The sequence below is a fragment of the Apis cerana genome, linkage group LG2 (genome assembly GCF_029169275.1).
Source record: "Apis cerana isolate GH-2021 linkage group LG2, AcerK_1.0, whole genome shotgun sequence".
In the NCBI taxonomy this organism is placed as follows: Eukaryota; Metazoa; Arthropoda; class Insecta; order Hymenoptera; family Apidae; genus Apis; species Apis cerana.
This window is the reverse complement of record NC_083853.1, coordinates 8,575,282-8,588,097: the sequence shown is the minus strand read 5'-3', so window position 1 is coordinate 8,588,097 and position 12,816 is coordinate 8,575,282. Positions and strand designations below refer to the sequence as shown.

General features: G+C 45.7%; 1 protein-coding gene and 1 long non-coding RNA gene across 2 annotated transcripts in view; one reads left to right on the top strand and one right to left on the bottom strand.

The window, feature by feature from the left end:
• Positions 1 to 12,816, bottom strand: part of LOC107996741 (SAGA-associated factor 29-like) — a 228,286-nt gene that overhangs the window by 20,034 nt on the left and 195,436 nt on the right. The gene's annotated exons all lie outside the window — the stretch shown is intronic.
• LOC133665663 (uncharacterized) overlaps positions 1 to 12,816 on the top strand; it is a 423,051-nt gene that overhangs the window by 376,691 nt on the left and 33,544 nt on the right. The window lies entirely within an intron of this gene.

Below are 12,816 nucleotides of genomic sequence, written 5' to 3'. Positions count from 1 at the left end.
GCGTGTAAGTGCATATGTGTGTGTGTGCATGTGTGCAGGTCGCTTACTCGTAAACGCGAGGGTATTACAGAGCCCCGAAGATGGTAGATGGCCGTGGCGCGGACGGGAAGAAAGAAGAAAGAAGGAAGAGAGAGGTATGCAGCCCGAAGGGCTTTAAAGCGGGGGCCGGTTTGCGTGGGTCGTGTACAGCACCTCCGTTCGCCGTTACCAACTCCGCTTGGCCCCCCCTTTGAACACCCTACTCCGTGCCACCTTCCTCCTCTTCCTTCTCCTCCTTCTTCTTCTCCCTCTTCGTCCATCTTTTCCGTCCATCTTCTCCCAACAGAAATTATTCCCTCCTCGTTCCTCTTCCGCCAACGTTAGACAAGTTCGTTCGCGTACTTCGTCCCTCCCCCTTCCTCGCTTGCTTCGTTCCTCTTCCATTCATCACCTCTCCTCCGAACCCTCTCTCTCTCTGATCATCCTCGATCTTTGCGCCTCGGTCTTTCTCTCTCGCGTGTACGCGCTACTTACCGTCATAAACCCATGCTCGGTCAATATTTCAGCGTTGCCGCGGTGATTTCGTGGACGCCGGGGCCCAGGTAAGTAACGTGTACGTGCGTGTACACGAAACCGAAGGAACACAACGTTCCAACGAGCCCCCTCTCTCTTTCCTCCGGAGAGAGGTGCGTTCCAATTTTATTGCCCACCGTGGTACGATCTCGATAATGAAATACTTCGGGGAGCATTTCGGCCCCCGAGTGAACTCCATTCTATACTCGACTATAATCGAGATAAGAGTTGGTGCGCGTACCCCGCGTTCTCTTTTACTCGGCCACATGATCCAGGAATCTTGGCGAACCCCCGGGTCACATGTATACAGATTCCTGGCCACTTTCTTTTTCTTTTCTTCTTTCATTCCTCTCTCTCTCTCGTCTCCTTAAATTCTCCCCATCTTTTTCCTCCTCTTCCTCTTTCGCGTCGAAGAACGGGCAATATTCGTGGTCGGAAGAGAAAAGTTTATAATTCATCCACCGTAGACACGGGAATTTCAATAAACTTGGCCGAAATGGCGTACAAGTTGCGAACGATATATAGAGGACGAAAGTGGAGAGAATCGTTTCACCTCTTCCGCTTTTGTGTGTCTTACTGACAATGTATGAATATTTAATGCAGCGATGGAACTCTCCTTCGAAATTAGAGGAACACCTAGACCATGAAACGAGAGGAACGGTATAAATCGGGGAGGAAACGTCTGCGCCCGAGGGAGGAACAATGGACGAGGCGCTCACGGGACCGTGGGCTCGATGCGTGTTGCATTTCGGTCGTTAAAAGCTCGTCGAAACTCGTTTAATTATTTTCACGCTGGTTCGGCTAGGCGCCTTGTTAGATCCGGCTAGGATAACGCGATGATGACCCCGGGAAAACTCATTATAGGTTTCCAGTTTCGAAAAGTGCCGCCCTGTTAGCGATTAAAAAAAAAAAAAAAAAGAAAAAATCCGTCGGCGGCGGTCGACGGCGAGTAGCAGCGCCCTGCTGGACAGATAATAACCGGCACGGATGTACGTATATAGCGTTGCAAGTTCGTTAAGGTCTCGTTATTACCCTTGGAAAGCTTATTTTTAACGTATCGATTTTACGCCGCTGCTTTGCATACCCCGCATCTCGCGAGCCCGATACTGTGTCCGTATGCCTCCTGAGACCGACCAATCAAACTTCGTAATTACATTTCCATAACAGGTGTCGCGGGTCAACAGTGCGGGTCAACACCGCACTTTTATTTTATTCTAAGCAACACAAGTGTACCGTTTCGTTTCGTCCATGAGTTTCCTCCACTTTGCACGCGTGACACATTTCGCCCATATAACGCCACGGTGTCTGGAGAAATCAGGAAATTACGAAATTGGAAGGGATTGGATTTCGTTCCGTCCGTTGGAAACGCTGCTTTCCTGTAACGATGTTTCTCGCTTTCGATTCTTGATACGATCTATTCGGGAAAAATTTCACTCGTAAATTTCGCATTAAATGATAAGTAAACGATCAGAAAATCCAATAAAAGAAAAGGAAAGGAAGAAACGATACGATGCAACGATACGATACGAAAAATTTCTGTGCGACCCACACACTGGTCGCACTTAACCTGGACGATGTTGTTGCGCGAAATTGCTTAACCCGGGCCGGGTCACGAAGTTACCAAGGTTCCCCCGTAACAGTAAAGACCGGCTGTCACAACCGGGCTCGCGATTTATTCGCTGTCGAGACGAGCGCCGCGTTAACTGGCCCTTTAAAAACACCTCGGACCGCTTGATCATGTCGGTTACGGGCGTTCATTGAAAATAACCAGATCACAAATTGGCGGTGGAGCATCTTCCTCCCCCTCGGTACCGGGTATCCCCTTCTCGTTTTCAGCCCCCGTCTCGAAACCGAGGCGCTCGGTTCTCGAGGCGAAGGTGGCCGGCTAAATTATTGATCGGCGAGGAATGGGTTAATTCCTTTAAACGGAACAAATCGAGCGGACAAAACATTCCAATCCAGCCGAGGGATCGCGGATTTCTTATTGGCAGTGCGAGATCGTCGCTCCAGTTGTGCGCGGCTTGGCCCCAACCGGACAATAATTCCACGGCCGTCCACCTTGCCCGTATTCCGGCCTCTCCGGAGCGGCCCTCGTTACACGGTGTAAAGATCTCCCCATATTTGATGTCATAATTATAATATTTACGAGCTGACACTCGCTACGTTTAAATCGTTTACGCGTGATGAACGACGAGAGCCCAGAGCCCACGAGGCTTTACGCCCTCTATGCGTGCGTTTCGCGCCGCCACTTTTGGAGAACACGGGGTGGGAACGATAAGGTCGTGGCGGCTTCCAAGATTCTTCTTTTTCTTTTTTTTTTTTTTTTAAGAAAAATCGGGAGGAGACTACGAAATATCGTGTTACGGGTGAAATGATTGCGAGGACGACAAGAGACGAAAAATGTCGTTCAATCGCGTAATAAGCGCTCTCCTTGCCAACTTTCACCAACGTCGCTTTCGCTCCCCTTTCTCTAACATTAAAATAATTTCACCCGACAGAAATAATATAATATATGAACACGTTCGAGAAGGGAAATATACTTCTCTCCTCGGAGAAATTACGGCAACCGTATCGATGGGTTGTCGAGAGCTGCTACGCGGAAAGATAGTACGTTGCTCTTCTCGCCTCGATCTTCTCGCGATCGGTGTCCATCCATCAAAGTCGATCCAGCGCATCCAGTTCGTCATTCTCATCGGATTTTTTTCGAAGCTTCGGCAACAGCCGAGAGAGATCGTGAGATTCGGTACAGGCATCGACATTCCGTTATGAGCAAACGTACGGCGGCGAGGGTGAACACGGCTTAGCACGAAATGATAGGATGCCCGTCGAAAGTGCGGCCGGCCACGAGAGAGCTTCTCCTCTCTACCGGCTATCTCGAATAACTATGGAAATCACTACGAGCCTCGGTTCTCACACCGACTCGTCGTGTTCCTTCCTCTGTCGGCCATTTCGTTTCCTCTCCCGCAAGGTTCGACGCAAGGTGTCGGTGCCCCTTTCCTTCATCCTCCTTTTTGCTTCTCCTTTGTACACCTACTATACTCCCATATGTATACACATATACACACGAACATACGCGGGCGTAAACGCGTGCACACGTGAGAAAGCACACGTTCCTCCACAGTTTCGTTTAATCGCACTTGGTTGGTCTCTCTCTCTCTCTCTCTTTCTCTCCTCTGGCCACTTTTCTCACCGTGAAATTATCACTTCCTCGTTTACGTTCTGCACGCGTGAACATGAAGGAGAACAGCATCGTCTGTAAACAGGCTGCCCGATTCGAGGCTCCAGGTTCGGTTCGGTGGGTTCGAAGGGTATCGATGATCGAGAACCGCGGCATTCTCTCTCTTTCTCTCCTCCTCGATCGGTTGTAGAGGATTGTGTTGGATTAAGACTGTAGTTCCAGATGATTACGCGGTTTTTTCCCCCCCTTGCACCGTGATCAAACTTCTTCTCATGCTTTGACTCGCCACGACCGATTGGCGAGGCCGATTCAGGAAATCAAGTTCCCCGCTCGATTTGAAGAATAACGAAGAGAAGGAAAAATTACCCAGTTGAGAACGGTCGTTGACTAAATTACGCGTTTTCGGCATTGATTTCTACAATTTCTTCGATTCCTTCGTATATACAAGAATGTTCGAGTTATAGGAAGGAGTTCTGTATAATAAACATTGATCGTAGATGTTCGACTTTATTCGTTTAATCACGATTGTAATACCAAGTAGCTTACGGTTATAAAATTATCCTACGAGATTTATAAGGTGGTCTGACAACATCGTAAGTCGATACGGTTTATAACAATTTGTCAAGTTACCGTAATCGCTTTGCATGCGCATAGGTCCGGCCAACAATCGCAACAGACGTGTGTCGGTTGTAAATGCGATGGAAACGCGTAAATGTTTCGAGTTTCTCTCGATCGATCGTTAATGATTGATGACTCGGCCTCGCGATAAGTCTTCAATAATCGTACAACAACTGTTATCTGTTGCATATCCCTGCAACAAAGATATCGTTCGTTACACGTTGATATCAAAGATACGAGGTATCTCTGTACGAGGATCGATAAAACGAGAATCGAGATCTTGTCCGACTTATTATTCCCCGCGTTTCGTCCGCGACATTTATACGTTATTACGTATACGTATCGATATAAGTACAACATACATGATATCGTTGTTACGTTCCGCATCGATTCACTCCTCTTCGAATTCATTCCGCCTCGAATCACTTGAACCCAAGTGACAGGTGATAATTCAACCTCGATCGATGATCATCGACAAACGAAATCGGTGACCAAAAGAAATCAAGTATTCCAAGTATTCCCGATATACACTATGATTTAACGACGATTGCAAATTATTCGGAACACTTCGAAACTCGCGATGGAAAGAAAATTCCTTAATAGAGACCGGTCAAATATTTACGTCGAAGGAAAACCGAGATTAATCATCGATGCATATACTTATTGCGTACAATCCTTCGATTCGATCGAATTTAATCCATTTTCTTTTTTTTTCTTCACTCGAACCGCAAGATCCAAGTTTATTATTTACACATATACACTTCTTGCGGCTTCTATTTTCCTCGAGCTCTCTTCAGAGGAGCTCGCATCTCGCGATGATCATGCGAGAAGGAGGAGGAGAAGGGGGAGAACGGCGCGAAGAAATATCGCGCTTAGAAAAGGTTACGTTTATTTCGCAACCGTGTTCCTTTTTGCCCGTGTTCCCGCGAAATTCCAGCCGATAGATACGGATTTATACGGATCGATCTCTCGTTTGTTCTTATCGTTGCTCGAACACGTTCCATCGCTCGGTTTCGATCCCGCTCCTACCGTGGGATTTACTTTTGCAACGAAATTCGTTATGTGTGTATATATATATATATATATACATATACCGTGGAACGACAAACGCGCGGTGCAGTTGATTGCGCCCGAACCACTTTAAAACTGGGGAAAATTTTATAATTTACGTTGGCGTGCAAAGTTTGTTTGTTTTAAGGGGTGGAGGAGGAGTAAGAGAGGAGAGGGGGTAAGGGGAAATTAACGAGCGCCGCTGCATAATTAAAATGTGACCGCGCTTTCGGTAATTACTGCGACTTCGAGGTGTTCGATCGATAAACTGTTAAACCAATGTAATTGAAAGAGCTACAAATGTTTGCCGGTTCGGAAAATATTTATATCGTTACGTATGTACTTTATGCGCTGAATGATTAAAAAAATTTCTCTCACCGTCTCTCAATCATCATTAACCGTTAAACTTGATCTTTTTTCTCAACCTCCTGATTGAATCAATCAATTAATTCCGTCCAATCCTTTAAACTGATAAACGAATGGAAAGATTTCAATCAAGACTCTCTGAAAGAGAAAGAGCTATCCGTTTCGAAACTGGAAGAAGTCGAGCATAACCCACTTTCCTTGCAACTCGCGATACATGAAAGCGGAATTCCTCGTCGAGCTCTACTAGTACACCGTAGACACCGTAGGGATTATAAATAAATTATTTCCACGCTCCTATTCCAGGTTACAAGCGGCGTACCAAGCCGATCGGCAACCAAGCTTGATACAGAACTGTCCCCGCAATCCGCGTCCATCAGCGGGACGTATTTATTGCCTTCCTCGCGGCGACTCGAGAAGCGCGCGAGTAACGAGCACAACGAGTCGCGCGCTTAGAGAGAGCGATTCGCTTCCCGAACGAGTCTCGACTTAATGAGCTCGCGTGTGCGATGCACGAATACGCCTGTGCGCGCGTGTGCTGGTCTCGCGCTCGCGTGGTCGTGTGTCGTGCGGCAGACGGGGGGCAGACCGTTCGATCAGGTATGAGATATCATTCACGGCGCAGAGCGAAGCGGAAGCTTCGAACTCGATTCGATCCTGGCAAATTAATGCCGCTCGAGATATCTCATTCAGACGTACTTACCCGACATGCTCGCCGAGCCACGCCGTCTGCGTGTACACTAACACTCGAGCAAGCGCAATAACTGGCCGCGAGCACTAGGGAGTTTCCAACTCTCTGTATCTCCGTCATGAGTCATCTATCAGGCCCGATACACGGCCAATTTATGACGAGAATTTCTATTATGCGAGATGATATTATGCACGTATATACACACGGTGGAAGACTTTCGAGCCGGGGACAGAATTCCCGGTCTCACCCTCGACACCGTACATCCGCCGCGCGAGATCCTCGAGTACGGTGTTAATGGAAATTATATTCCTCCGATTCGATCCCGATGTCCGACGCCGGAATTTTATGCGCGCTCGTAAAATCCTGAGAATCCATCGGGCTCGAGAATCGGGTGGTGGTGAAATTCTCGCGAGAATTTCAAAGCCAGGGGGAACGACACGTTCGAGTAACGATTCTTTCTTAGGCGCGACAAACAACACGAGCCATCGGAGAAATACGGTCAGAGCTTTCGATTCCAGGATCGATATCGAACGGGAGGTTATCGCTTCGAAAATAGAGATGTTGAAAAAGATGTATACGTTGGACGTATGCTTGGTTATCTGGATCCGACTGTACGGAGTATTTCGAGTGGTGTATACACCCGCGCCACTTGAACGTTCCGACGTGTAAATGCGAAGCTCGAAAGGGTTGGAGGCAAGGGGTCACGGGGACACGGCAATCGCCACGAGCTCCACTCTGTGTACACTAATTTCCGGCCTGTTTGATAGATCTTGGGTGATTGTTAATTATGTTTAGAGAACCGAACCGTTTCGAGAATCTCGAGGACGTCTGCCCGTGAGACCCGGTTGACTCGATACACTTCAAAGCGGTATTAAATCTACCGGCCACCGTCCCTAACTCCGTCTCTCCCTCATCTTCCTCCCATCTCCATCTTCGTTCGTCTTCACGTCGAGTAAATTAGACAAATACCATTTAGACGCAAACGATGGCACGGCAAATGTTAAACCTGCTACTATTTGTTGAGTCACCTCTCTCTCTACCTCTCTCTTTCTCTCTCTCTCTCTCTCTCTACCTCTCTCTCTCTCTCTCTACCTCTCTCTTTCTCTCTCTCTCTCTCTCTCTACCTCTTGGATTCGGCACACGTAACATCGGGAATGCCGGAGGTAAGTTTGATACATGGGCACCCCGAGCGAGCAACTGGAGAGGATTCGTTTCTGGACTATGGAGCACGCCGCGGCTACGATTAACTAGATACGCTTGTTGGTTCGGTAACGCGATTCTCTTGGCCTGGTTTAAGGAAAATTTCAACTCGCGATTCACTCGCTGCGTTGCGTTTTCCTATGTTTCCGTGGTACGATTCGTTAAGGGTAAATTGGGGCAACACGGGCTTTTGGTATCTCCGCTCTTTTGAAGCAGGGAGATCTCGATGTTTGGTACCATTATCGCGAGTTCAGCTCTGTTAATTTTCAGCAGATTCTTGTTCCAAATGGAAGTGCGTTATTTACGGCCCATAATGGGAGGAGGACGATTAAGGTTAGAATAAAGCGAAATAGTTGGAAGAAGTGGAAACGAGGATTATAAATTATCGACAGGCCCTCGATTTAATCGGTTTCAGTACTGGTTTTAGAATCTTTGTTTTTACGCTTGATTCAAAAAAACGAGTTTTGCCGGAACGATTCGTGATATCGAATTAACGTTAGTAATAGTAACCAGTGTATTATCGGGGAAAGAACGGAGTTGTCTCTCTCGGTCGAAGATTTATAACGTTAACGTTTCGCTGCACATTATTTTACTTTCTAACTTGGCACCATTTATTATTCCCAACGCGTGATGTAAAAATGGAATGGTAGGTCCTCCGCGTGAACTGGTCGGTCGCCATGAGAGGCCAACAGAGCGATTCGTGAAACTTTGATCTCGCTTGAATTTCAATCTCGCGAGGAGTGTTATTACCACGTAGGCAGTCGAAAAGAGGTGGAAGAATGCGGCGAACGCGATATTACGCTCTTAAACGTGGGTGCTACTTCGGTGTAATTTCCTCGACACTTAGACCACGTTGATGGGAGGCCACGAGCGGTTAAATAATTACGAAACAATGATATTCGGATTTCGTAAACATCTCTCTGTGGATCAACCGTCCGAGTTGCAACGAATAATTTTGCAAGGAATAATTTTCGAAACGAGCGTGAAAATCGTTGGAACAAAAGAACGATCCTCTCCTCGGTCCCTGTTAAGCCGATGATGAAGAGGAGTGGCTGTGCAATTTAGGAAAATCGATTATGTTTTAACACGAGTGATTCATGATTCTTTTAGCATCTGCTTGTGCGCGAAAATTAACGGCCGAGAGAACGAGAAAAATTTAATACATCAATTTCCAAACTTAAATTCCCATTTAATTTTTCAACTTTCATTTTTGAACTTTTACTCTTTAAAATAGTTTCTTTCAACTGAAGAATATGTTAGAGGTTAAATAATCTCTTCCGGCGAGGAAAGAAGCTGTATCTTGTTGAAAAAATTACAAACTTAGAGACAGTGAGATTATTAGGACTTTTAACAATTAGCCTTTCCTTACCAGGACGGATCGTGGCAAACCTTGAATCACTTGTTTTAAGCAATATGTTTAAGAAATATCTACGCCCAATAAATCGATCCCGACTTATTACTCGTAGAAATAAAATTATTATAAATTCATTTGCTCGCGGAATACGATAAATTGATTATATTATAATCAACGATCGCTGCAAACTGATAAGCCACCGAGTTCGATGATTCGATCCACTTGGTTATATCTCGATCTCGTAAAGTTTCACGAGGAAAATGGTGGCCGTGCCTGTTCACAAGGGAATTACTGTCATCGGGTGGGCGAAAAGTATTATCTAAAAAAAAAAAAAAGGAAAAAATAGTAAATAAAAGAACCCGAGAATACAAGAAGACCATTGTTACTGGTCGAACGTAAGTGCTATTGCAATGGGTGACATTCCCAGAGCAGTGCAGCCGGTTTTATTAGCAGCGAACGTTTACGGGATATTTTCTAGCGATCCATTCGCGAGTAAACGGCGAGATGGTGGAAAAACGAGCGGTGATCGGGAAAAAAGGGACACGCGATGGGTATCTGGAAGGGAAGAGCGTCGTGGAATTTCGCGTTTTTGACCGCTTCCAAGGCTTGGAATGTTTGCCAAGGTATCCGCGATGAAGCGCACTGTGATTCATTGAATTTCGTGGAGGCGTTATCGTGGTTGAGGGAGGGGAGAAAAAGAAAAATAAATAAGAAAAATAAAAAATAAAGAAAGAAAGAATAAAAAGAAGAGAGGGAAAAAGGAGAACACGAGGGAAGGAAATGAGAAACTGGAATAAAATATTTTGACGCGATGCTATTCATTCCGTGGTCGTTGGAATATTTTACTCGCGAGAGATCGGGTGCAGGAGTCGAAGTGAATATTTCATCGCAATATTACCCATTTCTACAATCTTCTTGCTGCGTTTAGGAACATTCCGTTTTAACGAGATGCTTCTTTCTCCATTGTATCAGACAGGTTCGTTTGAACGCATGCATTCTTCAAATTCCTCCAACTTCCATAACTCAAGTTGCACTATCATGATGTTATTTCCATTCGAATATCTCCCTGGATCAAAAGTGGGTGGAACAAGCGCAGAAATATGAAGAAACCTTCTCCCTTTATTACTACCGAGTACCCGAGTTTCAGATCGAGCGAGTGAGAATCCAACGTATTCCAAGATTTTGTTCAAAAATTACAGAGATAAAAAAGAGTCTCTTCGATTCTTATACGATTCTTGACCCGACCAAGTTGCGGTTTCGGCAAAGATACAGATACAGAGAACGAGAATCGGAGAAAGAGGATCGAGGAGCGAGTATTATATAATAAAGCTCGGAGGCAAATAGATTAGAAGTTCCCCGCTAATTTCACCTAATAAATCCCGTGTTCTGTCCCGGTGTGGCACGCATACGAAATTAACCAGAGGAGAGGGGAGGGGGAGACGCGGAAATTGAGGGGGCGGAGAACTTTATCGGGTAACCAACGTCGACCGCCTTTAATTTATCTCCTGTCCCGGCCTCTCGTTCTCTCTCTCCGTAAAGCGGCGCACGCATAATCGCGGTACCCCTGGACGTTATCGGTTGCACCTGAAGATCGGCTTGTCTCTAAGTACGATATTCGAGATTTATCGTCTCAATTTCAATGGGCACGCTACCTATTAAGTTATCGGTGTTCCGCTACCCTTTCGCGTGCCCTCCCCCCTTCCCCCGACCTCTTTCCAGATTCCCATTTACATCGAATCTTGTGTTAAGCCTTATAATATCTGATTATCTACAATCACGACGTCTTGTAACACGGTTGTAACACAACCGCTTCTACTGAGGAGGAATTTCCTTGGAAACAGTGAGAGGAAAAGGCGGCGCGTCAACGGTAGCGATACGGCCGGATTCCAACAACTCTCTAGTCTTGTACTCTCTCTCTCTCTCTCTCTATAGCGAGGAGAATCATAATTGGGCCACTCGACGAACACAGGGTATATACCTACCTACTGGCTGCATCACGATCCGACCCGGTGAGAATGGCAGCTATTGTCTATGAAACGTGTGCGGGCGGTTTATCGGTCCACGAGATCGCTTTATTGATTTTGGCCGTTGCCATCAAGATACCCATTCCCGGCACAGCTAACAATGGCCACTGTTAATGATCGACTGCAGCCAGAAGTTACGGGTTTCCGTGATTCATGATTGGCCAACGGTTACCCTGGCTCGATCCTCCTCGAAAAGTGATGCACACGGTAGCCGGTTCAAAATCTGCGCGCAGTACTTAAACATCTTGCCGCTCCGTTTAATGACCGCCGTTTCCAACCGTTGTTTCCACCGTTGTTCCCGAACGAGGGAAACTTCATCAAGTTTTAATTACCAATTCCGATGAAACTTCATAGACGTCGGCGCCACGTGGTTTGCGATGCTTATCGCCGCTAACCTTTAGCAAACTATTTCGCGCTATTTCAAGTTTTATATCGTTACGTTGTAACATCATTGACGCTTTTTCTTTTAATCATTTATGGATTTGCAATAGTATTTTATTAATCTTATCGCGGAATGAACTCTTATTATTTGAATAATTCTAATTACACGTTCAATATGAATGGAAATAAAGATAACGCGTCAGATATAATTCGAAAAATGAATTATGATTATATTACGATCCATGCAGTTGGTCATCGTATGAATATATATCCTTCCATATCAATTGTCTGTTCGTTTTCATAAATTCATTTTTAGATATTATTACATACTTATATGAATTATTATGAATCATTAATATCGAAGCACGGATAGAAATATTCTCCGCTTTAACAAATTCCACCATTATACCATTACACCATATTACTATTCAAACATCCATAGAGAAATTCTATTTCACGCGTTTTATTATTTTAAATTCAATTTAAAATACGAACGGTTGTTCCCGAGATCGATCTTCGATCGTATTCATATCCATCCTGTTCCTCATCCCACGCCGGGGCAATCTCGCCATGCATCTGTTTGCGCATCGGTGTACCGCTCGCGTGCACGTGGTGTTTTTACACCGCCACGTGTAATCCCTCCGAATTCCGTGATCCAAGGCCGCGAATAAAGCCGCGGCGCTACTCGCAATCGGCGTAACTCATTATTACGGCGCCGACGACTTGCGGTCAGCGCAAATCTGACCTTCGCGTTCGAGTCTCTCTCTCTCTCTCTGTTCGTATACACACCAGGATCCCTAATGACGAAGCTAACTCGAATCGAATTGAGATTGAACCGATTGCACGATGGCGAAACGATCGGCTATCGACCAGCGATGAAATTTTCCTCGTTCCCCATTCTGCGAAAAGAAACTGCACTCGACGTACACTGGCGTTTATCGTGACCCGAAACAACTATCGCTCCTGGATATATTTCGGGGAAAGTTAACATCCATCCGAGTTACTGCTGAAACTTTTATCCGCCGCCAACTTTTTCCAGATCCAGGGAAGGGGAGGGAGGAGTTGCGGCTCCAGTTAGCCTCGAGGCGCTTAACCGAACTTGAAGTGTCGCTTTCCTCGCGTTCTGAAGCTTTTTTGTCGAATCGTGCGACGAGGTGCTCGGCGAAACAGCACAGTTCTTTATAAATTATTTTAGTTTATTTTAATCGTTTTATTCTTGCTTGGAAAAAAAGATGTGACCTTCAACACAGGTGAATTCTTTATACGTTACAGAGAGAATTTACACGTTTCCGTTCTCGACGACGGATGATCGTCTTCAAAAATGAAAAATACGTGTTCGACGGAGGACTTAAGATTGAGATGGATGATAGAATAGCCGTTTCGACGGAGGTTCTACATAAAAGTT